Raw genomic sequence first — 27,027 nt, 5'->3', positions numbered from 1 at the left:
ATCTCATTAGTACTGGGATTGCCTTCATGTCATGGTATATAGATTGTCATAAAACTGTAAAATGATCATAACTATATATTTGACGCTTTATGTATCAGTTATGTCACATATCGCTGACTAAAATTACCAGTTGATGTGCAGAGGTAGGAAGGGGCGCGGGGCGAAATGAATTGTAAAGACGGGAAAAGTGCCACTGACTGGCAAGTGTGATCTTCTCGTATAAATAATTATTCTGTTGTGAGGAGTGCTTGAAAACACATGCCTTAGTTTGTGCCGAAGACTATACGCCGTTTTAACGTTGGACCGGGCCTGTGTACGTGCGTGTACCCTGGGAACATCAGCATTAACCCGATACTATACCGATACCGATCGGGAACCTCAGAGCTAGACGACACCCGTCGGCGGCCGCGCCGCCGCATCGCCTCTTTTTATGTATGGCATACAGTTCACTCTCCTTTCCCAAGCGCAGACCGCTGGCAGTATCTCGCCGGCAGTCTTTTGTCTTTTGCTTTGTTCTTTTATCTCCTGTTCCTTTCTCGCTCCTCGGACGAGTCAAACATCCCCCTCCCACTTTTAGAATGTCGAGAGGACATGTTGCTCTGTGGAATGGCAAGTCCGATAGAAGGAGGGCAACTTTAGCTAGGCCAGGCGCTTTAAAGGGGGAATTGAGAGTAAATGTACCCGATCGGTGCTCATACGGTTCTTACCTTTTTTTCTCTGAAAAAGGCAAAGTCATTGTTAAAATGAGAAAGCAACTGAAAGCGTTAGAAAAAAAAACAAGCTTGGAGATGTCCACCGTCTGCCAGCTCTAAAAGGCTGTTTCGCGCTTAATATTTTCCGTTGGTACGGCATCAATGCGCGTTGGTAACTTTGCATTCATGATGCGGAAGTCAATTTGCATCTTTTGGAAGAAAGGAGAAAAGTTAAATGTAGAGAATGCTTAGTAAAAGGCTTTCACCTATGCATGTGGCACGTGAAAGGTTCTGCTTGTGATCTAACTACAACGAGTGAAATTGAGAGTTTTGAGGAAAGGGCTCGGTTATAGGTGAGCCGCGCCACGCCTCCGCACCGGGTGCGAGTGACTCTAGCGACGCCACTGCTCCAGCGTGCAGCATTTCTGTGGCCAGTGGACTTTTTTTTTTTTTTTGTCTTCTCGTTTCGTTACCTGCACGTCATTCCCTCCGCTCATGTGCATATAGCCTTTTGTGAGGAAGCAGATATACAGTGGCCGACCAGTGCGCGATGAGGCACCAATGGGTCGTTTGAGCTTTGAGTGCTCAGAAGAGGCGCCTGGCCAAGCTGGAGTTTCCACGTAGCGTTTGACCCCTCATCGACAGCTTTCTTGTTTTTTTTTTAAAGAACATCAGCTATTGTTCCCGTGGCATACGTTGGTCCCGCATGCCTGTGTGCGGAAAATAATTGTATACCGGTAAAGCAGAGCTGCGGAATGAAATGACGTCAATGCTGTTCGTATAAGTTTGCTTGGTAATTGATGAGCCGATATCCTTTCTCCATTTTTGGTTGGCTGACGGAAATTTTATTTTCCTTTTCCTGAACATTGATTGCTGGGAAGAGTTGGCTAATTTCTGATTGCTTGCCGTTCCCACCAAGGGCGGATACAGAGGCCTGTGGGGGAACCAGGACTAAATTCGTCTGATCAACGGGTCAGTCATTTAAATAGTTTTCTCCCGGCTTGTGTCTTCTTGTTTTATTTATGTGTAAATAATCTGTCGTGCCACCAAGTAATGTGAATGCTTGCGAGTGCGAATCTTCAATTTATCAAGATCAAGAATATTGATCAAGTGTTTCCTCACCTGGCCACCTGAAGGGTAAACTCAACTACCCCTAAGAAATTTTTATTCCTTTTAGGATAAACGTAAGTAAGGTGTGCTAACACATTCCTCGTTTGCATGGTGGATTTCGCGTGCACGCTCCTCGTTGTTTTTCCACCGCCATTTTGATCGCTTTTAAACGCCGTGTTGGCTGTGTATACTGTTCCTTTTACCGATTTTATTTTGGTTTTTGTCCCTGCCTTTCACACCGTCGATTTTATCGCCTTTAATCTTTCGATCTTTTTTATTTTACTTTTTGGAGGTGAATAACTGCCTTCTCAGATCGCAGGGCCTCACCTTGGCTCCACCCCTTTATGCATGTTTACATACATGTATGCTATGTTGCGAAAGAGAATTTCACTTGTTGGCGCCTGCATCTGTACTTTCTTTTGTGTGTTTTTGTGTAGTTCTTATCGCTGTTCTTTATATGAATGCAACACCAACTAGCCCGGCACTTCGCAGTTGTGAAGTTCAATACAAGTGTTTCATTAGGAATTCTCATCGAGGCAATTTTATAAAATTCGGGTTCACTGCGAACCGAGTACATAAAATGGAAGCACAAAACAACTTATATACAGTTACCTCATTAAAGATTTCATTCAAACCGCTCTATAGACTCTGTTTTTACTAAAACAAAGAAAGCCCATATAGTAAAAAAACAAAACGCTTTCGATACATTTGACTAATTAAAACATTTTAGCGAGCCAATTCTATAAAATTTGGATTTACCAGAAATAGAGCGAGTTTATGTAACGAAAGCTGAAAACAAGTTCTGCACAAAGCAGACAACAAATAATTCTATTGAAACGTGTTTATAGATTTTGTTTCGGCTTACAACGGAGCGAGTTCGTATAATAAAAGCCCAAAACAAATTCAATACAGTTGACTCATAAGGAACATTTACTAAGCCAATGCTATAGAATTTGGATTGACTACAAACAGAGCGAGTTTATATAATAAAAGCTCGATACAGCTTCTATGCAAAAAAGTCATTAAAGTGTTTTATTGAGACATTTCTATAGGTTTCGTTTTGACCTGGAACAGAGTGAGCTCATATAGTTCAAGCACAAAATAAGTTCAATATAGCTGACTCATTAGGAACTCTTCCTAAGTTAATGCTATGGAATTTGAATTGACTACAAACAGAGCGAGTTTATATAATAAAAGCTCAAAAGAGCTTCTATGCAAAAAAGTCATTAAAGTGTTTTATTGAAACCTTTCTATAGGTTTCGTTTTGATTAGAAACAGAGCGAGTTCATATAGCTGAAGCACAATACAAGTTCAATATAGCTGACTCATTCAAAAGTTTTACCGAGCAAATTCTATAGAATTTGGGCTGGCTGTGGTTAGAACAAGTTTACAAAGAAAAAATACAAGACAAGTTCTATACAATTAACTCATTAGGAAGTCTTATTAAGTCAATTCTATTTAATTTATTTTTGGTGCATATAGATGTGAACTTTATAGCTCAAACTCATTTAAAAATAAATAGCCTCCTTAATGAGCCGGATCAATAGACAGCGAGTCTTTATGGAGATCCTTTAGACTCATTAGGCACCATATAAGAGCTCAAAAGGAATTTGACATGCATTTTTGTAAGGGGAAACACCCGCAACAAGCACCACCAAAGTCCTATCAGCGATGGTTAAAGTGCAGTTAACAAAATGGTCAGTTAAACAGTGAGCAACATCATGTGTTTCATCATAGCACAATTTTTTTTCAGTGCTATCTTATCAAACATCAGACAACACACTTTCTCACGTTATTTCCAAGTTTTAACACTTGCTCCTATTGAAGAAATAATTCCAGGCATGATCCCTAGTATTATCTTAACACTGGCGATCCAGCTTCCTAATTAACGCTAGGTGTGCAAAGTAAAATATGGAACCTGAAATTAGTACTCACGAGGGTCACGAAAGTTTAGGTGCCGAGCAAATTTCTTGAGCCACAAAGGGAACCGCTAGCCCTTACGTTTTGGTCTCAAGGGAACATCTGCGGAGAGCAGGCTGAAAATACTGTCACGTAGTGGTGACAAGCCCAGTAGCCACAAATGAAGACACTGGCGTTTTGCTTGAATGAAACTATTTATTGGGTTGATTTGCGCCCGCAAAAGAACTAAGAGAATCGGCGGTGGCGATAACAACAAACGTGCTCATCAGTCGTCGAACTAAGTTTCACGCGTCCTTGCTCGATTTAAAGGATGCCAAGAAAGATCGGGATAAAACCGCAAATGACGACTAGCACAACCTAAAACATTGCAGAAATATACGCGAGTGGCCGGAATATTCGAGAAACATCTCGGTGCATCTTGCGTGACAAAGAAACTGATAAAGCTGCGTCGCGCGACAAAGAGCATGATCAAACAAAGAACAGAGAGTCTATACGTGTGCCAGAATCAGACTGGTAAAGCAGCTTGGCGGCTGTCGATAAAAAAAAAACAAATACAGATCTTAAATTTTAGTAGCATTTCGTTTCTCTTAGACATCGACCCGATGCTTAAAAAATAAACACAACAAAGTAAACAAACCACTAAATAATAAAATAACTTTACCGCGCGCATAATGCTTGAAGCGCACAACATGGACGACTTCTGGGCACTCCCGGTGCCTTTGGTGTGTGGTCGGGCAGTCGGGGATGACCTCGTAGTCGAGCTTTCTGATGCGTCGATGGATTCTGTATGGTCAAAAGTACTATGCATGGCAAGAGCTTTTCACTCAGTCCGCGGTGGTGTATCGGCGTCCAAAACCACACTTGATCTCCCGGCTTGCACTCTGTGTCATGTCGTCTCAAGTTGTAGCGCCGAGCATCGGTGTGTTGCTCTTCTTTGATGCGCAGCCGGGCGAGTCACCGGGGCGGGCTTCCTCAGCACGCTGCAGGTAAAAAGGTGACATCGGGGTTGTCTTCTGTCACGTGCGGAAGCATCGCGTCGGGCATCGTCGTGGGTTCCCTGCCGAACACAAGCTTGGATGGCGTCACTCTGGTTGTCTCCTGGATGGCCGTGTTATACGCGAAGACCACGTATGGCAGTACCCCGCCCTAGGTCTTGTGTTCGGCGTCGACGTGCATAGCAAGCATGTCGGCAATAGTTTTATTCAGACTCTCTGTAAGGCCTTTGACTGTGGGCGGTAGGCGGTAGTCCTCCGGTGGTTTTTCTGGCTGTACTTCCAGGTGGCTTGAGTGCACTTCCGGGACGCCATCTCAGAGGAGAATTTAGTCGACGACAAACATGGTTACTTTCACTGCGGAACCGTTAGGCAGAGCTTTTGTGTCGGAGCAACGGGTCATGTAATAGGTGGCTACGATGATCCACTTGTCTTCCGTCGATGAAGCCGGAAAGCGTCCGAAGAAGTCCATTCCTATTTGTTCAAAGGCCTTAGTTGGGAATGGTATTGGATTCAGTAGACTAGCAGGTCTCGTCGGAGTTGTTTCCGTCGCTGGTCTTCACTGCATGTTTAGACGTAATGGGAAACAACGGCAGCTAACCGTGGCCTTTAATACTCCTCCCAGATTCGGTGCAACGTGCATGCAAGGCCGAAGTGCCCTGCAATTGGCTCATCATGACACGCCTGTAGAAAGTCCTCTGTGTTGTTTATAGGCGCAACAAGAAGGCATGCGGTCCTGTTAGATATAAAGGCCTTCACAAGGCCATTATTTTTTACCGAGAAGGACAACAGCTGACGCTTGAACATAGCGTGAGGGGAAGCGGTGTTTCCTTCTAAGGAACAGGCTTGCGCTTTTAGATCAGGTTCTGATCCCTGATGTTTTACGAAACTGCTGGCGCTAGCTTACCAATCCTAAAAAAGCTTCTTTTCTTCTCTTTCGGCGGCGCATCGAGGGTGCTCGTGACAAGCTGTTAGAATCCAAGTGCTTCCGACCGGACTTGTAGACGGCTGTCATGTCGAATTTTTGAAGACTTAGGCTCCACAGGGCAAGGGGAGGAGTCTTTCAAATTTACCAGCCAATAGAGCTCGTAGTGATCGCTTACCACCTTAAATGATTGGCCGTATAAGTACGGTCGGAACTTTGAAGTTGCCCAGTTGATCACGAGGCACTCTTTCTCGGTTGTCGAGTAATTCGCTTTGGCTTTCGTTAGCGAACGGCTGGCGTATGCTATCACTCTTTCTTGTCCTTCAGTTCTCTCAAGCAGGCCAACGCTGCTTGTGTCGGTGTGTATTTCTGTCTCGGCGTTTTCGTCGAAGTGCCCGAGGACCGGAATACTGAGTAAGTGGCTTTTAAGATTATTGAAAGCTTTCGCTTGCGGCGCCCCTAACTTAAAAGGCATATCACATGAGCCTTTGTGAATTGCGTCTGACAAATCGGCAGCAGTAGGAGCACAGCCCAAGGAATCTGCGCACGGCTTTCTTGTCGGAAGGCTGCGGAAACGGCGCGGTCGCAGAAGTTGTGTACAGGTCTGGGCGAACGCTATCCTTGCGCACGATATGGGCCAGGAATAACAGTTGCTCGTTGGCAAAGTGGCAGTTTTCTGATTTTAATGTCAGTCCTCTTAACTTGACTGCATCCAGCACTGTCCGTAGCCGTTTCAGGTAGTCTTCAAAGTCTGACGAGAAGACATCGACGTCATCCAAACATACAAAACAAATCTGCTACTTCATTTCAGCCAAGACAATGTCCATTACTCGTTCGAACATGGCTCCGCACGCTGCCTATATCTCAATATTTGTTCTCCGTTCCATGTCGCTCTGCTCTCCCGTAAACATTATTAGAGCCCGTTTTGTTAGCCTTTATGCTTAAGCAACAAAGGTGAGCACAGAAAAGCTGCAACTATTATGTAGTTACCTTTGAGCGATACCGGAAAGCTGCTAGTCATGATCTGTAATTGCCAAATGCGCTTCATCTCATTCTTATTCTCTTTGTCATTTCCCTTTCCTGATTCGAATCTCCGGTTACTATTCGTCCTAAGTAGATATATTCGCCTACGATGTCCAGTGCGTCATTACCTGTTTTAAACTGCTGCTCTTCTGCAACCCTTCTTTATACATAATCATGTTATCTTCTAAGTGAAACAATGTTACTGACAGTGTCTTTAGTATTTTGTTTTTGTAGTGAGAAAATTTTCATTCGCGAACTTGCTCCTACTCCATCAGCCATTTCATCTGCCTGCTACTACCTGCATGGAATGTGTCTGCGATATTTTAACCCAGCTGTCTCACTCCCAACAAATCCTCTGAAGGCGTCTTCAAACCCGAACGCTTCTCACCCCTCAACGCCTATACTACTATCGACCCGTTTCCCCTGAGTGCACTCTCTGTGGAGAGTTGCACGCCACCTTGGATCACATTCTTTTCCGCTGCCCTGCCGATCCTCCCCCGCAGGGACAGCCCGCCATCGGATCATGGGAGGAATGGGAGGCCCTGCTTACGTCGCAGGACCTGGACATCCAACTTCGCTGTGTGTACCGGGGTGCCAGTGCCATGACCCTACGTGACCTGGACACATGCGCGTAATGTGAGGGCCGTGCGGTGGCCCTGGGCCCTTGAAGGGTCCAAACTCGCTCGTGAAATAAAGTTTTGTCCTCCTCCTCCTCCTCCTCTGCGATATTTTAACCCTTCAATGCCTAAAACGCGGAAGTGGGAGTGAACACTGGAGGTTTTTATTAACATCCAACTCTTCCAAGTAAATGAGCGCCAGAAGGTTAGAAGTTCCTCTAATTTGACCATGCCATCTAGTCCGGTATGACACACGACACGTCGACAAACACGCTATCATGTCACCTGCAAACTGTCATGATTTCGAGGTTGCGAGGCCTCAAATAGCCATTACAAGGATGCCAGTTTCTGTAGCCTGTCAACTAATAACCTGCAATCGGCGGGCTCATGAAACTGAGAAGGATACTCAAAGAGTTGACATTAATGCCACCCGACAATGTTGTTCGATCTCAAGGTAATAATTTCTAGCATCGATGGCTCGGAAGAGGTGCTCCCATATTAAGGCAAACCTTGACTCCATCGGGAATCAAACCTCCATTTTCGGATCTTCGGCCGAGCGCTTTATCACTGTGCCATGTCCCGATTTTTTTTTTCTTTATTGCCTAGCTTTGTCAAACGACATAACACGAAACTAAACTGCGATCAAAACATGAAAAACAGACACACAAGGTAATGTACATGATTGAATGTCATGCTCAGCCTGTGTTAGAATTGCCTCGTCAATTGAAAACTCCCGCAGCGATAACAAAGGCTCTACCCTTGAGAGCTATTCGAGAGGTTTTGGAGCCACTTTTTGAATGGCAACAAACCGCTTCATACTCTCTTGAAAATAAATTAGAACAGGTCTGGAATCCCAGTCGAAGTGATAGCCTGCCCTCCTGGAGAGTCATATAAAGTGGAGGCCAATAAGCATAATTACGTCAAATGGAACCTCATCCTCATTCTCTATGCTTAAATATCAAATGCCGGATAGTGAAACGCTCTTCATAAGAACGCTTGTCAACCATACGTGGATGATAGCGGGATTCCGCGAGTGACAGATACTGCGGCTTTCCTTTACTGTGAACGAATTATAGAACGCCGGTCAACTGCGATGCGTTCAATGAAATGGTGGTTGTGTTCGACACGGAGTGCGCGATGTACTGCCATGACCGGTCATGACGTTACCAGGCGATTCATGCATACACGAAGCTGACCCCGCTGGGCGTCCAATCCAGGCGGCCATGCGGCGCCTTTCATTTTCCGCTTGCTTGAAAGCCGCACTACCCAGCAAACAGAAGCAGACCCAGATGTCTACGAGGCGTTTGTACAGCAGGCATCAATGGCGTTTCAAAATGATTTTTTGGATAGTAAAGGCGCAGTATATGTTGCAATTATCCGCAGACTGATGGATTGATTTACAGGAAGAAAAAAATGCGGTAACTGTCTCACTTGTTTTCTGTGGACACCGCAATCACGCCGTAAGGGAAGGGAGGAAGGTGGGAGTGAAAGTGGAAAGAGAGAAAGAGGAGCCAAAGTGGAAAGCTGCGGATTAATTTCGACCACCTGAGGATCTTTATCGTGCGCTGACATCGCACACCACACGGACGCCTCTTCGTTTCGCTCTCCGCAGACAACACACACCGGGCTGGAGGAGTATCACCGGAGCAAGGCAAACAACAAGACCTGACTAACTATAGCGAAATAACAATGCCCTAAAGACTGAGCAGGAGGGTCCTACCACCACCCGACAGCACGTTAGGCAAAGAGGAAGCAGTAGCATGGAGAAAGCTGCAGACAATTACATAGCCAAACCCAGTTCTTGTCAACCATATATGGCCAGAAATACGATCAGACCTATGTGCATTATGTAAGGAAAGGCGATCTGTATATCACATAATATGGGAATGTGCAAAGTCATCCGGCAGGGCTAAAAATATAACTAAAGACACCGGGGAGACCCTTCTGCGAAGCTCAGACCAAAGAGCCCAAAGAGAAATTGTTCGACTGGCCGAATATGCCGCCGCAGTCCAAGAACTACCGTACTGCAACTAAGGCCACTGTCGCACCTTCCGGGTCTAACCCCCGAAGAGCGGGATAGTTACTCTGTTGAACGAATAAAAGTTCTCTCTCTCTCACGGATGTACCGCTCTGTAAAAGAAGAAAGGCAGGTGGGAGTGAAAGAAGTGAGGCAGATAGAAGTGCCGTAGTGGAGGGCTACGATCCACAGCGCTATAATGGCTTTCGCCTCATTGCACTCTAAAAGTCCCCCTAGAATGTTTTTTCATATAGCATATTCTGTCATGGCCGAACAAAGTTTACTTATCTATTTATTTTATTTATGCATACGGAGGTCTTTGTTCAAGACCTTAGCAGGGTGGGTGCATACACAAAAGTAGCCACACAGAAAGGTGGAGCAAGATTGCTGAATTATTTGAGGGGCGCTTCAAATCATCTTAATTGCTTTTGCGTGACTCCGTCATTAGTAAGGTTTTCCCAGTCAACTATGGTGCAAGGAAGGCTTTTTTGTAACTCTTCAAGTTAGAGGTGTTATATTTTCGTGGAGTTCTCTCGTTTGGTAGCCTGTTGAGAAGGTGAAAATACCAGATGTGTCAATATTGCATTGACCTGTTGTTAAGTGAAAGTACTTCAACCTGCAAATGCGATGCTCCTAACCTGTTCACAGGAAACCACATTATGGGTGCAGTTATGTAATTGAGCAGCGACCATATGTGTTTAAAATAAATTTTGCTGCTTTCCATCGGATGCGTTCTAATTTGTCGGTGTTCGATGCGGAGAACGGGTCCCAAATTATGACGGCATATTCAAGCGTTCGGAGGACTATGCGAAAGATCATATGGTTTGCGTAGCTGATTTTAAAGATTGCCTAATGATAAAAAAAAAAACTGTTTACGAAGGGCGCTAGCTTTCACAGTGTCATGTGTTTGTATATGATAAGTTAATCGTAATCCAGAGACCGAGATATCTGTAATGCGTTACTTCTGATAGAGTGATGATTGTAGCGCGTTACGAGAACAAAAGGGGACTTTTCCTATAGGTGATTCGCACGGATTCTGTCTTTTCATAGTTAATTGTATTTCGCTACTCTTCATATCTATATATGAGTTTTGAAAACACGTTATTTAATATAATTTGCTTCTGGACAATGTCTATAGTATTTTAGAGCGCAGTCACCTGCATACAACCTAACGTGAACAGAAATACTATCAACAATGTATTTTATGAAGAGTAACAACCGAAGAAGACAGTAGATCCCCTAGAGAACATCCAGGGTCAACTGGTAGGGTATCTGAAAATTCTTTCCTGATTGAAAAGAATTGATGCCGATTTCATAATAAAGCCGAGATCCACGAAAGTAGCTTCTTATTTTTATTAAGGACTCTGATTTGCGAACTAATTTATCATGTGACACCTTAACAAAAGCCATCAGAAATTCATAAAAATTGCGTCTGTGTGTTTCCCACCACATATTGTCTTGGAAAAGTAATGTATAGTTTAAACTAACTGGGTGATTGTAGAGTTGTGCTGTGCTCCTGAAACGACATTGTGTTTCTCAAGAAAAACGTCTAAATGTTTGTGAATTCTTTGTTCGCGAAAATTATAGGATGATGAAGTTAATAAAACGGCCGGTGATTTTGACCGCGTGACTTTGCACCTTTTTTGTGTGGGTCGGTTTGATTCGGGCAGTTTGCTGCTCGTTGGATATTGATACTCCATTCAGAGATTTATTATAAGGACAAACAAATATTTAGTGTCGCATTCCGAGTAGCGCTTCAAAAAGTGATAGGTATGTCATCAGGTTCAGAAGATTTTTTACTTGACGTTCAAGTAAGAGGTTGCAAACACCAGCGTCAATAATCACCAAATCATGCATTAGAGGCAAGGACATGTAAAATTATGGAAGCTAGTCATTATCTTGGGCAAAAACAGTTTTAAAATCGACATTGAATGCCGAAAAAAACGCACTATCATTCCGCGCATCCTCACCATTCTCCTGAAAACAGGTTGAGACCGACAATTTGGAGTTACAAGTCGACCGAATTTATCGTGAGACGTTTGAATGAGCGACGGAAGTAGTGTATTACAATATTTACCTTATCATCATCAGTTTTAGGTTTTAGTTGCTGGGTTACATTTTCTATTAGAGCTTTCAAATTGTGGGAACTATAATGTTTTGACCTCTTTTTCAGTCTTTTAGGCTGCCGCTGTAACGTAACGTTTCCCGAGTATTCCAATAAAAACAATGTGTATGTTACCAATAGTTAGTACAAACTGTTGGATGCATTCAAAACAATATTTTTGAGCATGAGCCATATGCTGCTGATATTACGATTTGACATTCAGAATGTGTCGAAGTTTAACGCCAGTAGATCAATTATTGATGCATATTCAGCACAGGAAAATTTCGGCCATACCTGGAAGTTATTAAAAACACTGTACTCTAAACAACCGTTTAAAGGCAACAGGACTGGTTCGTAGCAGAGGTAGCACACAAAACATTACATGTGATATCATCTCTTATCAATCCACTGCTAATGATTAGGTCAAGAATCGATTTTGAATGCCCCTGGATTCTTACGAAATAGATTACAACTTGTAACAAGTAAAACGTAAAAGCAATACTAACATTTTATTTTCAATAACACAGAAGGAAGATGATGAAATTTAGGCCAAGTTAATGTTCGTAAATTAAAATCTCCTGCTTGTATTAATCTATATGCTTGTTTTAGATGCGGTTGCCGATACGCTTTTAGATTACTTTGACCACCAGCAGAGTTAGGAGGCCCATATATAGCACCTAAAATACATCTAACCTCGTTAATATAAAGTTTGCAAAATATAGGCTCTCTCCATCCCAAATAACAGGCATTCAAAAAATTTTTACAGATAATTCTGTAAATGACAGTTACTCCCCCCCAACCCTTTCTATGGTGATCCTTTCCAAATGAAAACTGTAATTTACTGGTACAAACTTGTTCTCGTAGATGTCAGCACCTAACCATGTTTCGGTCAGGACAGCGATGTAAACGATTTTAAATAAAACGCAACCACGGTCGCTAAGGATGTCCACAGGACTATCTTGACGCAGCACAACGCGACGCGATCAAGAATGTAGGAGGTGGCATCACGAACACCAACCACACGCATGACTACTTTCTCCGCGCACCGAATGAGGTGTCCCAAAACCACTATAAACCAGGAATTATCTGCGGTCGAGGATGCAGTCTCGTTAAGGTCGTACACGCTTTCGAAGGCGCGAACTTGGCAAGGTAAGGTCATAAAAGGCCGGCAGAGGAGCCTTGTTTGGTTTGTCACTGCTTACTTGCTGTGGAGGAGCAAATAATGTTACGGATCAAGTTGTACATGCCTCTACAAGTGCACTCGCACGTGTTCAACCAAGCAAAAAGTGCGCTTTGGGAGTCGGCTTGATGATGGGCACAAATATCCGATCGGATAAGATGAGGGATGAAAAAAACCATTTGCGCGGACACTTGCTCTAGCTTCTTCCATGAAGAAGAGTGTTGCAGTTCGTAAATGAGAAGCTTGACGACGAAGGGTTCGAGGCAACGAAGACAGAGGGCCCTATAATGACGCCCAGAAGCGATCAGATTCAGGGATCCTTGCGGCGTGATATCCAAATCCATGCCAGCATGGATTTGGATATCAACAAAGGTGGCGCAGTAGATGACCGCTGCGAACGCGACAAGGCCTCAACGTGGGAGTGTTTCCGGCTCGAGCGGTAAATCAGGTCACTGTCGAATTCGTTAAAGGCCCTAGCGTGCCGAGGCGTCTATAAGGGTCTTGACGTGTAGCTCAACTGTGGTGTTGTGCCTAATGATGACGATGGAGCGGCTGCCATATAGCAATGAGCTGAAGTTTCTTAACGCCCACAGGGTGCAACGAGATTCGCTTTCCGCGGCGGTGTAATTACATTGAACTTTGGGTAAAACATGCATTCCGTAAACAACACTTTATTCGCAAACATCGGGCTTGCGTAGAGAGAGGAAAACGCCGAACCGGATACCGCTGGCGCCTCTGCTCAGCTCATTATGGGTGGATGGGTCTTATAGGCAAAGAATTATGAGGGCAGAAGCGCTCACCTTAATTACCGTCAAGTGTAAATATTTCTTATCTTCATAGGGCTGTGTTCGAAAAACCGTTAACATTGCAATTTCTTTGTTACGGCTGTAATTTTTCAAGGTGCTGTGTAGTCAATCATCTCTGCTTTCTTTGAAAAGCTAAACATCGGATATACCGGTGACATAGCTGAATATTACAGCTACAACACGAGCCAATAAAATATGCAGAGAGGGCGGTGGGGTTGTCCCTCAAGTGCCCATATGAGACCGTTTATAGAATAGCAGTAAATAACGATTTGTTTCTCAGGCCTTTTTATTTTCCTAAATAAATTTTCGTTTTTGGCGTCTAAGTTGCTGGGGTTTTCAAGTAAAGGCATGCGTCTTGTACGCAATCTTATAACTGCAAATTGGTTTCCCATTGCTGTTCAGAAGCAGCGGCACATTATACTTTTTGAAGTTGTAGAACATTAACAAAATAAATTTTAAAAATTTAAATATTAAGCGACAGCATACATTTTACAAAAAAGCGCGCTTGATGAAGAGTAACTAATGATCAAGATTTCCAGAATGACGCGTATTCTTTAGGTTTAATGTTCCACGCAACATCTACCAAAGAAATGCCTAGAAGACTTGTAGACTTACTACATTAAGGTTAGCTGACAACGTAAATTCTTGTCAGTGGTTTTTTCTTTATAATGGTACAAAATAGAGCGTCTGAAGCAATATCTAAGTGCCTCTGGGTGTACTTTTGCTTCAGCATGATGCAAAATGTACCATATTCGAACATATACAAATTTAGGTCCTCCACTAATGTGCGATGGTGAAAGGAAACATGTAAACTGCAGGAAATTGATTTTAAGGCCACACGTTATTGTTCGAAGTTTACGCATTCTAGAATCTTGTGTGCCAAATATTGTCACTCTATTAGCCATTACATTCCAAGCCCGAAAACCGTTTATCTAATCTCTCTCCTGCGTTAGTTCAATGTAAAAAGAATTTTTGGTAACCGTATCTGAAAAGATGTAGAAAATTGTGCACCATTAGAGGGAACATACTAAACGGCACACTCTTAGCAACTGACAAAATAGAAGCTTCATTCACGCTTGCACTTGTACTTAATTCACTTAATGCGTTGGCGGGTGGATGTATATGTCACTAATATCCTTCAAGGTGGAAGGATGTATTCTTCAAATTGGAAATGCTGCCTTCACGTCTGTGTAAGCCTGCCTGACTGGACAACAAAACGTCGGGAAACGAAAGCTCTCGCCGTGTGTATCATGGAGGTAATGTGCCTCTGACATTACGCACTTGCGTGAAACAGCAACATGCACGTTTCTTATTTTATAATGCTTTACTGGTGACCAGCGAAGCGATTGTTAACGCAACAATCGACATATGGCGCAGCCTATTCAAGTAATTGTGAAAGCAGCACAAAAATTCTCTCGCGCTGTCGATAGCATGACTGCACATTTCGGCACGCTTACAATTTATTTTTCACAAACGTTTGCAAGAATTACAGTGTGCGGAATGCAGGGTTCATTGTTCATAATTAAGCAAGAGAAAGTACACCTAGGATGCCACCATACGTAGTGGAGCCAGCAGAGGTTAACCTACAATGGACATCAGTTCAGTTCAGTTCAGTCGTGTCCGACTCTTCGTGATCCTATAAACCACGTCACACCACGCTTTCCGGTCTCTCACTATCTTCCTAACATCACATAACTTCATCTGCAGCGCCACACAGGAATAACATCACAGGAATCAATAAATGAAAACGAAAAAAGCTGAAAAGCAAAGATATTTTATGCCACGCATACACAAGAGAAAAAATGTGAAAAAAGAAGGGTTCAATAAGATATATAATTTCATTAAAACACAATAATATAACTGAGATGTATTCTTTCAAAACGCATGGCAATCATATATAGATAAGGGAGTCAGGAGAAATGTTGGTAAAAACGAAGGAGTGATAAGCTCCGTTTCTGTCAACTCGCATTAACCTGAGATAAACGTAAACTTTACACATTTCCCCAGCCCTCGCAGAGACGCCAGCAATACTGAGCGGCGTTCTCAAAGTCCACACCGGGAAAACTAATTCCAGCGGTCTCCGGAGGCAGGGCCGCTGCTGTCGGAAACATTGTAGATCCTGCGCCGCCGATACACCGATACGCTGACTTCTCACAGGGGCAGGGTAGCGATAGCATCCGACGCGCTACTTCTGATTTTTGCGTGACACTTGACGGAACTGACACGATCGCTCTACTTGACACCGGTGCAGACTATTCAGTGATGAGGCATGCCCTCGCCCAGGAATTGAGCAAAGTTGTGACACCATGGTTGGGCCCCAGCATTCGTACGGCTGGAGGTCACCTCATTAGCCCGGCCGGAAGGTGCACAGCTCGAATTGGCATCCGCGGTTTCGTCTACGTCGGAGAATTCGTTGTCTTGCGCGAATGTTCGAGAGATTTGATATTGGGGCTCGACTTTCTGCAGGCAAACGGTGCTGTGATCGACCTACAAGAGGTACGAGTCACATTCTCGACTAAACGGGCAGTGGCACGCCTCGACACCCGCGATCCCTGTAGCCATGCTCTGCGCATTGTGGAGGATGATGTCATGGTGCCATCACGGTGCAGTGTCGTAATGCGCGTGCAGAGTGACCTATTTCATGATTTTGAGGGCATGGCAGAGGGTCATATTCCGCTGCTGCTGGTGAAGGGTCTCATTGTTGCCCGAGGTCTCGTTCACCTACGGGATGGCTGCACTACCGTCCTACTCACCAACTTTTCGAACGAATTTCAGCACCTCGTCAAAGGCACGGTGATCTCCTTCCTCCAAGACGTCGCGGAGTGTCCACATTTGTGCACCGTGGAAGAAGCCCTTCAAGATGACACTGGACCTCGCCATGTTCTGCCACCTGTCAAAATAAACACCGAGTTATCACCGGCTCACAAGGATCTTCTTTCGGCCGTCTTGGCAGATTTTGCAGACTGCTTCGCAACGTCTTCCAAAGTGGGCCGAACTCCGGTCGCCAAGCACCGTATAATAACAGACGCAAGACCACGCGCCCCGTACGCCAACGCCCATACCGCGTTTCTCCAACGGAACGAGCAGCGATTCAGAGACAGTACACCGAAATGCTTTCCGACGATGTCATTCAGCCGTCTACAAGCCCGTGGGCTTCGCCGGTTGTTCTCGTAAGACAGAAGGACAATACTCTGCGGTTCTGTGTCGATTACAGAAAACCTAATCTCGTCACTAAAAAGGACGTTTACCCACTTCCCCGCATAGACGACGCATTCGATCGACTGCGAGATGCACGATACTTCTCGTCGCTAGACCTAAAAAGTGGGTACTGGCAAATTGAAGTGGATGAGAGAGACCGGGAGAAGACGGCTTTCGTGACACCCGATGGCTGGTATGAGTTTAAGGTGCTACCGTTCGGCCTATGTTCGGCACAGGCCACGTTCCAACTCATGATACACACCGTTCTGTCCGGTTTGAAGTGGCAGTCGTGGCTGGTTTACCTGGACGATGTCGTCATATTTTCGACCACCTTCGACCAACACCTAGAAAGGTGACGCCTTGTGTTAAAAGCTCTCCGAGACGCCAATCTGACAATCAAAGCGGAGAAATGTCACTTCGGCTTTGAGGAACTTCGCTTCCTTGGTCACGTGGTCAGCGCAAAAGGTGTTCGCCTGGACCCTGAAAAGACAGCTGCCGTTTCTGGTTTTCCGCACCCTACTGACAAGAAAGCGGTTCGACGGTTCTTAGGTTTGTGCCCCTATTACACACGCTTTGTACGAGATTTTTCGCACATCGCAGAACCGCTAACCACACTGACTCGAGATGACACGCCGTTCCTATGGGGAAGTGAACAAGAGGCCGCTTTCCTTGAGCTTCGCAGCCGCCTACAGAATCCTCCGATACTAGGCCATTTTGACGAAAACGCCGCAACTGACGTTCACACTGATGCCAGCAACGTTGGGGTTGGTGCAGTACTAATTCAGTGGCAAGACGGTGCATAACGGGTCATCGCTTACGCGAGCCGAACACTTACCCGCTCCGAAACTATTCAACAACTGAGAAAGAATGCCTGGCAGTAATATGGGCCCTCACCAAGTTCCGACCATACCTCTACGGCCGAGCCTTCCGCGTTATAAGCAACCACCATTCATTGTGCTAGCTCGCGAGCCTCAGAGACCCCTCAGGACGATTGGCTAGATGGAGCCTTAGATTATGACGTAACAGTCGTATACAAATCAGGACGGAAACATCAGGATTCTGACTGTCTGTCGCTCTCGCCCATCGCCATATGTCCAGAAGAAACGGCCGATAATTTTTCCTTTCTGGGGGCTATTAGTGCAACCCAAATGGCGCAGCTGCAGAGAATGGACCCAGAGTTAGCGTCACTCGTCGACTATCTGCAGGGCGTCGACGCCCGTATTCCCCGTTGTTTGTCATCGTGGGCTTCAAACGTTCACTCTGAGTGGTAACGTGCTCTACAAGCGAAATTTCGCTAACAGTGAAGAGATGTTTCTCCTTGTTGTGTCCTCCGAGTTGCGCCGAGAGATATTGAGTGCCTGTCATGATGAACCCACCGCCGGTCACCTGGGGGTGAGCCGTACACTTCAACGAATTCGTCAAAATTATTATTGGCCCAGGTTACTCCCATCGGTGTATGCTTATGCACACTCATGTCGTGACTGCCAACGTCGCAAGTCTCCGCCATTGAAACCCGCTGGATTTATTCAGCCTATTGCTCCGCCGAAGACCCTTTTCCATCAAATGGGCATGGATCTTCTCGGTCCTTTTCCGAAGTCCTCGTCTGGCAACCGTTGGGTAGTCGTCGCTACAGACTACCTAACACGATACGCAGAGACCGCGTCCCTTGTTAAAGGTACTGCAGCCGAAGTTGCTCACTTTTTCGTTCACACTATTGTCCTACGTTATGGCGCCCCCGCCGTGGTAATCACTGACCGTGGAACAGCTTTTACGGCTCGCCTAATCCGGATGGTCATGACTCTGACTCACACTAGCTATCGACGTGCGACGGCTTATCACCCTCAGACCAACGGGCTGGTGGAACGCCTCAATCGCAACCTCACCGACATGATTTCTATATATGTGGACGCAGAACATCGCACCTGGGATGCGATTTTGCCCTATATAACTTTCGCGTACAATACCGCCACTCAAGAGATGACGCGACCGACCCCGTTCCAACTTGTCTTCGGTCGCCAAGTGAGCACGCCGTTGGATTCCATGATGCCAGTTAGTCCTTCTTGCGGCTCTGACGCCGAACTTGACGCCGACATCTTTGTTCAGCGTGCTGAGGAAGCGCGGCAACTAGCACGCCTCAGAATCCACCGACAACAGGCGAATGACGCTGCTCGGTATAACCTTAGCCGAAGAATCGTCACTTACGAACCGGGCGACCTCGTCTGGGTTTGGACACCTGTTCGTCATCGCGGCCTAACTGAAACATTACTGCGCCTATACTTCGGCCCTTACGAGATTGTTCGCCGTATCAGTGAAGTCGCCTACGCGGTTGTTCCCGTAGCTTCAGCTCCATCCCGAAGGCCACAGCGTCCTGAAGTCGTGCACGTGGTTCGGCTGAAGCCCTATCATGACCGTACATGACTGAACGCCGCTGGGTCCTTGTGACACTTTAGTGCACCCTTTCGCTGACGTCTTCCTAGTAGCACCTCGTCGCATCGAGTCGATGCTATAGAGGAGGGGGGCAGTGATACAAACTATAGTCGACGATGAAGCGGAGGCAATCAGTGGCTAGTTGACGTAGACGATGAATTGGTTGCTAGTTGGCGTAGACGACGAAGTTGGATGTCTGGAACCGCGCTCAGACCGCTGCTCGGACCGCTCTCGGACTTCGGCACGGCAGTCTTCTAGTCTCAGGGCGCTGCCTGAACGTTTGGCTCAATACCCGTTACAATATTAGGAAGTGGAGCACTAAACATGTCTTGTTTGCCCAAGTGACGGCGTTAAAGTCAGCTTCAGTTCTTACAGTTAATTACGATACAGCTGCTGGCATACAACATCCCCTAAGGAAAACGGTAGGGTAACAATACAAATTATGTTTTCATCCACTGGCTTTCTGAGAGCAAAAACAAGCGACGCAGACCTTGAACCTAATAGGCCGCATTGCTCCCAAAACTGGCAGCGCTGGCTCCTATGTAGCACATTTGTTGTGAGCAATTCTACACCCGGTCAGCATTTCTCACACCGTTCAAGAACTTAATCAGGGCTCAGAGGGATCACGTGAAAGGTGTCATTCAACAGGTTATTATGAATATCACTTGCCTTCCCCGCATCACACCATTTAACGTTCTTTAAGAGAATTCCCAGCTCAACACACTAAATAAGCTGCAGCAGCAGCAACATGAATCTCCTAACTTTACATCCAGCCCGTCGCACTCACCCCGATCACGTGCTTATGCTTCATCGGACGCCAAACAGTCGCTGCCATCACCAGTTGTGCCGGCAGGGAGCTTTCTAAAGCTGAGGTACAAAACACAGAATATTCTTTGTCGACCAACCGCGCATAATGAAGCGTCGTCCCGAAACAAGAGGATCCTGGAACGAGAAAGCCACCTTTCCCACGTTACATTACATTACATGTGTTGATGCCGACATGTAAGGCTGCGAAGCTGCAACTGCCGTCGTCTATCCCTGAAAACCCAGGGTTCAATTCGAGGAACATTGTCATTCTGTGCAGAGCTGGTCGCTGTCCAAAAAATGCTTAGTTTTGTAGGCGTCATTACATTGACTGCTATGGCCCACATTGCCTACAGTACTGACGCGCTTTAGGACAGCATGCCTACTCCAGCCAGTCAGTTGCCGCCCATACATATGCCACAGAAAACGTTGTCTGGTTGCTCTCATGTCGCAAACTATTCGAGTGGAGTGAGTCCGTGTGGCCTACTAAATTCTCACAGAACTGCAGATTCAGCAAGCCGCCTTGGAGTCATCCTCATTATTGCCTGAGTTCCTCATCATGGGTAATGCTACATCATTCTAGCAAGGAAAGAACATCTTCCATGTCCGCACACATGCTATTATCTTTCCTTGTGCCGCAATGCTCCCCATGGTCATATCAGTGCGGAGGAGTTCGCACTGCGGAAGATCGAGGTGGAGGTTGCCCTTAAGCTTGCCGTCACGAGGACATGGCCTCGATTTAACCCTTTATTGCACGACACAGGTGTCCTGTCTACCATTCTGAAAGCACAGAGGCCGATATGTACCACACTTGGGAGGGAAGGGGGGTCCCTGGCGCTAAATCCAACAAGGCTTCGGCAGCTGGCAGCAGCGCGTCTCCTGCCGAACAGCCCACCCTTATATATTGTTTCGACTCACAGGCTTCATCGCTGCTTCCTCCTTAACATAATTCGACCGGATAATCTATTCTCATTTATTCAACAACCACCGTTTTTCATTTGTCGTCAAACGTCGTCTGGTTGCTCTCATTTCGCAAACTATTCGAGTGGAGTGAGTCCCGTGGAGCCTACTAAATTCTCACAGAACTTCAGATTCAGCAAGCCGCCTTGGAGCCCATCCTAATTATTGCCTGAGTTAATGCCGGATAATCTATTCTCATTTATTCAACAACACCCGTTTTTTTCTTTCTTGTCTACCTTACACATTGAGCCAGTAGCAGACGTTATTATAATGCTGTCAGCAAGCCCGATATTTAATTAGGAGAACAGCAAACTTGATTCAGGTTGCTAGTATTTTTCTCAACAGTACAGTAAGAGCAATTTACTATTTTTAAAAGAAATATTTGAGCGTATCTCTTCAAGCGTATAAATTATGCGAGATATTGAGATTTCAGATACATGAATGAGATCCCAATCTACGCGGACTAGAGTCTTTAATTGCCATTAGCGATGAGCGATTAGTTGATGCCTGGAGGAGATACTTATAAGTGTTGCATCAATGGTTGCTTGTCATGCACACAGTTTATTCAAGTGTTCGGAGTGCCGCATCAGATTTGACAAACCCAAGTCCTGTTTAATCCCTTCATTCTAAAACACATGTACGTGACATTCACCGATAGGTATAAATTCTACGGGCAGCAGGCTACAATGTGATCTGCGCAAGGAAAAAAGCCTGAATTATTTTTTAGAAAAAACAAATTTTAAATCAACCTTCTGGAGAGGGCTCTGACGCGGCCCAGCACACCTGAGACCTGAAGGCCAGTGTGCCCTGTTCTACTGAGCTCCGGCAGCGGCAAGGCCAATGATGTCCCGTAATAGGGACTTTCTTCCGGCGCTATCCAAAAGTCATTTCTGTGCAATAATAAATGTTTTGTCTTGGTCGTCAGTTGAACTTTGAGTGTGATGAAAGGCGTGATTTTACGTAAACATTTATGCTGTTCTTGTTTACTAAATTAAAGTTATATTTGTCTGCGAAAAAAATATGCGTGGATTGATGTAAGTTTATTGAGACGACCAGGAATTCTTCGATGCTTCTAGATAACCTGGAAAATGAGAATCACATGGGCTCTAAACGAAACCCCTTGCCTAAGTGTACAGCATGCAGGTTTTAACTTGACCTCACGTCCCAAATATTTTATGTGCGGCAGAGACAGGTGCGCCGGGCAATAGACGACCTTCACCTTGGCACTTTTATGTTCTTTGTGGGGAGAAAAGGTAATTTTAGTCTCCCTGTGTCACGGGCTGTTCTGATACCTAGTCGTTTACGCAAGGGAATGTATAGAGAGAAGCTGAAGTACTCAACTATCTTCACGCAGGCCAGAACAATAAATGTCACTAGTGGAAGGTCCACCAGCTCTCTCATTACTTCATTTGTTCTTCGTTTAGTCTGTGACTGAGGGGCGAAAGCAATGAAATGCCTGTAACTGTTGCTAATGTGTGAATGCTGAGCAAGGCATTCATTTTCTCCGTGTTGTATATATCTTGAATGTTCTCAGTGCATATACTCTTCGCAAGAAATTTCAGACTCGCAGCAGCAAGCGACTGTGGTTTTCTGTTTATCTAAGAATTCTACTAAGCTAATTATTGCTTGATGCTCAAGCGTTACGTTTTTGATGCACGAACATTACGCTCTCTACTTCGTTTTAAAACCTCATTCATTTATCTTCTCTTCAGCAGCGCGGTTCGCAAACATACCAAAATCAAAAGCAAAACGCAATATCAGGAATATATTTTGCAAGCATTTGAAATGCCAGTGAAGATGATCCCTGATGAGCAGGGCCCTATATTGCTGGTGAATAGAGCTCATTCACAGGACGCGCCTCGCACGAATATTCAATCGGTTCGTTCAAATGGTGCAACACCACGTGAATATTTTCGCTTCTACAGAAACGATCGCCATTTATGCATAAGGTCCCTGTAGGAAGTTAACAAGAGCCCGAATATCAAACTTCTTTGAAGGACACTTAAATATCTTTACGTGCGATAATTCGAAAGAAATATTGGTCGCATACGGTTGTTTCGTGGCCTGCTGCAGCCCCTGTTGACGCTCACATTTTTGCGTGGGGCTTTGCTCTAACTCTAGCTCAGCGGTATTGTGAGTTTCAAACACTAACGGCTTTTTAGGGCAACAAGGAGTTCATTTCCTTAGCTTGAAACATCGAAGCAACATGGCCGCTCTGTTCGCTAAAGGAAGCAGGTATTTGAGCTTTTCGTAGCATAACAAATGCATTGCCAAGAAAATATATGCCCTGACTCTTATCTCGGCTGGCTCAAGCGCTGAAAAGGAATGAATGCTGAGGTTCCACAAAAAAAAAATGTTTTGCTGCCAATTAACATGATTACAAATTGCTTTGACTGTTTCCTCTGTGGAGTGCTTGTTATGTTACTTTTGATATTTTTATTGCGTGTGCTTTCTCATTAGATTTTGCCACAATGTCTCTCTACTCCGGGCTTCCTTTCGAACGGGCTACACAGATATTTACCCCTCGAATCGCGTTGCAGTCGAAGCCATAGAGGTTAAGAACATTCCTTCCCTATTTGTGACAGGACAGAATTGCCTCTCGCACGTCAGCATTAGCGCCTTATTTCCTGCTCACCACAAGCGCCGCTACTTCGCCTGCACCGCAAGTGAGGATATACTTGAATTGCTAGAGTACGACTAAAATATCAAACAATATATAAATTCGGTATTTACTTCAACAACTTCGGACGGTCACAAACGTGTATACTTCAAGTAGACCTTTGTTTTTGTTCTATTTGAAAGTTTGCTAGATGTGGAGTCTTGTTCAGGTCTCTAGAAGCATTCGTGACACCTCTCGACTGTAGTCTTCATCCTGATTTCCTCATCCTCTTGCAATCGTGAGGCGGTGTGGCTAGGTGAGGCCCACTTTTTCAACGTGTGCATAATTAATGTTCAGTTGCCCAACCAACATTCTGCTAGGTGAGTTGAAACCCACCTCTGAAGGACGCGACACGCGCTCTATTGTGGTACTGGTCGGAGTCGTTTCAGCCGGCCATTTTCTGCTTTCGACAGCTGAATCTACACTAGCTGGTAACATTATTCGTCACCATAAATAAAACACAACTCCATGCAATTATTCTTTCGCTTTTGTCCTCGCCCAACCAACTGGGCTGCCTTCAACCTAACTTTCGAGAAATGTATGCGTTACGCTTTAGGCAGACACGTAAGGAAGCAGGATACCTAATGTACGTCGGAGATCGCACCTACGTCTTGAAACCCTGCGTTCAATTACACGGCTTGCAATCATCATATCTATCGGCACCGGTTATTTTCGACTGATCCGCCAAATTGGTATCGAGTGTTGGAGTCAGAGGCACCATGTCAGCTGTGATTATTCTCAGGCTGAGGACATGCCAGAAACCAACCAACACAGTTTTTCTCCATTTCGCACATCTCATCGCTTTTTTGGAAACCTCTTTTCCCTATATTGTCATTCGTCACAACGGCCCTTATTTTTGTGTTCCCCAGTGCAGAGAAGCAGGCCAGGTAATAAACTTCGCGGCAAAATTGCTACCTATTCACGGAATAAACTCCTCTCTCCACCTGGGTTTGAATTTCTTCAGCACACATCCTGTTGGCTTCACAGGAAAGTAGTCTCACAGTATCTCAGTATCTACCTGGTAGGAAAGTAATTTGCTAAGTGGACGTCAGTTAACAACTTTGAATATATTGCCGCACATGGGATGTATTGTCGGTATCTGCATTATTGCATACTTGGATAAACGCAAACTGCAACCAATCGAATCTTCAGCACCCGTCTTAAGCCTCTTTCTTATCCATAGGGTTTGCGGCTTGCTGTGAAAGCACACATCAGCCCCAACATGTGACATCGTGATAATTTGCGTATCTAAGGAAGCAAATGTTTAAAAAAATTAGGAATCTTTGTATGTAAATGAGTTTAGATCTGTATTACATTCTGACTGTGCTTATAAAACTATGGACCCATGCACAACAAAGATATATGCCAAAAATGTATTGTAAACATGTAGAACATCCTTCGCAACGGTACAGTATATTGAAAAAATGTATTGCGCGGAAGTGATGCTCCTTTTGGGCTGAGAGCAAACGGCAGCATGGTTTGCACATAAAGAGTATTAAACAAACCATCGGAACAATTTTTATTATGTAAAGAAGTCTATATGAAGAAAACATACAATATTGATACCTTGCAATCCTAACAGAAAATACTGCTGATTTTTTTCTTTGATGTACATTTTAAATCGAAACAGCAGGTTGAACTAGTAAACGTGCAATCTCTAGTAATCTGTTTTTTATACACAATTTACAGGCATATTTTTTCTATGGCACAGACCAGGCAGCGTCACTTGGCGGCTTAGGAGACGTAAGCCCGTTGCGTTTCCTGCCGCATAAAAATTTGAATCATCTTTGCCTTTTATGTCCCACATAGGGTAGTGCAGATTGTTACATCTGGTTACGCCATATATTCAAGAATACGTACCGAAGAATTAGGCACAAGAAAGTAACACTCCAACATATCTGTGTGTTCACGCTGCTATAATATGTCATGTCACCTTTTATGCGAAAATGTTTTTCGTTAGTAAAAATGTACTGTAAAAGTAACAGGGTATATTCTAAGAAAAATATGTGCCAAAAATGGTGATAGGTAAGCTCCTGTATCCTGTGGTACTTTTGTCGCTACGTTAGGATCCACTTCAACCTGATCATAGTTTGAAATAGGGATTTCAGTTGCTTATAGATCACAATCTCGAATGAACTTTTGCTAGTGTGACAAGCACTTTCCGTTTCTTCCAATTCTGCCCAAGAATGCGGGATCGTCATGAGGCCTTTGCGGACACATTTCGGTGGAGGCGAAAAGCTAGGCGCTCGTATGCTGTGCGATGTCGGCGCACATTAAAGAGCCCCAAGCGCTCCAAATTTCAAGATTCGTCCACTATGGCGTCTCCATAGCCTGAGTCACCTTGGCACTCAGGCAAAACCAAACCAAACACTACTAGCCCATTTGTCAGATGGTACAGTTCATATCATTTTATGGTAAAGCATTACGCATTAGTGCATCGCAATAGGCATTTAGAGCCCATTTTATTCCCTTCTCTTTTCTCTTTAGCCGTTTTTGCAATCTCCCCAATTATCTTTTCTAAGCAGACTGGCACTGCACCAAATTATAAACGACTGCTAAATGTTCTGCGTTTCATTAAAAATGAAAGCACATAATTTTAAACTTTATCTCTGACTTTGTGTCCAAGTTTTGCAATTTTTTCTAAATTAAGCTGCGTTTCCGAAAATGTATTGCGTTGCTATACATCTGGAAAATTTATCCATTTCGTTTACCGTTCAAAAAATCACAGTGCTTTATCACAGCATTTCAAGCTTCGACAGTAGCGGAATTTTATTCGTGTTTCAAACATAGGAAAACCCCAAAAGGGTATTAAAAGTTGCAATAAGTAGCGGTACAAGGCAGTAATTGTCAGTAGCCAGCGCAAATGCCGGGGCCAAATGATGTGGCTGCTCTTGAGGACTAGGAAGCAAGGAAAACGGCCGCAACACCTCTTCACGAATAAATGTTTTAGGTTTCTGCTGCAACGATGAGTTGTCTGCTGCAGGTGCCAGTCAGGAGAGCGATTCAACCTGTGCTTGGGGCTAATGCGTCAACACTATCTGCTTGCGCAGCTCCTCGAAGCTCTAGCAGAGCGTGAAGACTTCTTAGACGGGTTAAGCAAGTCGCATGCTGACATCTGGAAGGCATCATGGTCACAACCCTTCAAGATGTGTTTGATCTTTGCGGCCTCTGGCCCTTTGGCGTCCACACGTTTGTATAGGTCGACGACTTCTTCGATATAGCTTGTAAAGCTTTCGCCAACCTGCTGCAACCGTTCACGCAAGCGCTGCTCGGCGCGCAATTTCCCGACAGCCGGGCGACCAAAAACTTCTGCCAGCGTCATTTTAAATGCAGCCCACGAAAGGATGTCGCTTTCATGGTTACGGTACCCCAAGTTTGCCAGGGCGGTGAGATAAAATATGGCACTGTTCAATTTAGTCTCGTCATTGCTTTTATTGTAGACGCTCATCCGTTCTTAAGAAGTGAGCCAGTATTAAACATCGTCCTCATCAGAGTCGGCGCAGACGACAATTGGACCCGGCTGCATGCCTTGATGTTGGACGCCGTCTGGCATAACAGAGCTCCAGGACCGACGTTTCTAAGCCGCGACTCGA

The 27,027-nt window shown here is 44.9% G+C and overlaps 1 pseudogene; it reads right to left on the bottom strand.

Annotated features, from left to right (window-relative positions):
* Nucleotides 1-27,027, bottom strand: part of LOC146176728 (uncharacterized) — a 54,423-nt pseudogene that overhangs the window by 14,580 nt on the left and 12,816 nt on the right.

Source organism: Amblyomma maculatum, chromosome 10 (genome assembly GCF_055883805.1).
Source record: "Amblyomma maculatum isolate TAMU_Amacu chromosome 10, ASM5588380v1, whole genome shotgun sequence".
Lineage (NCBI taxonomy): Eukaryota > Metazoa > Arthropoda > Arachnida > Ixodida > Ixodidae > Amblyomma > Amblyomma maculatum.
This window is presented reverse-complemented; position numbering and strand designations above follow the sequence as displayed.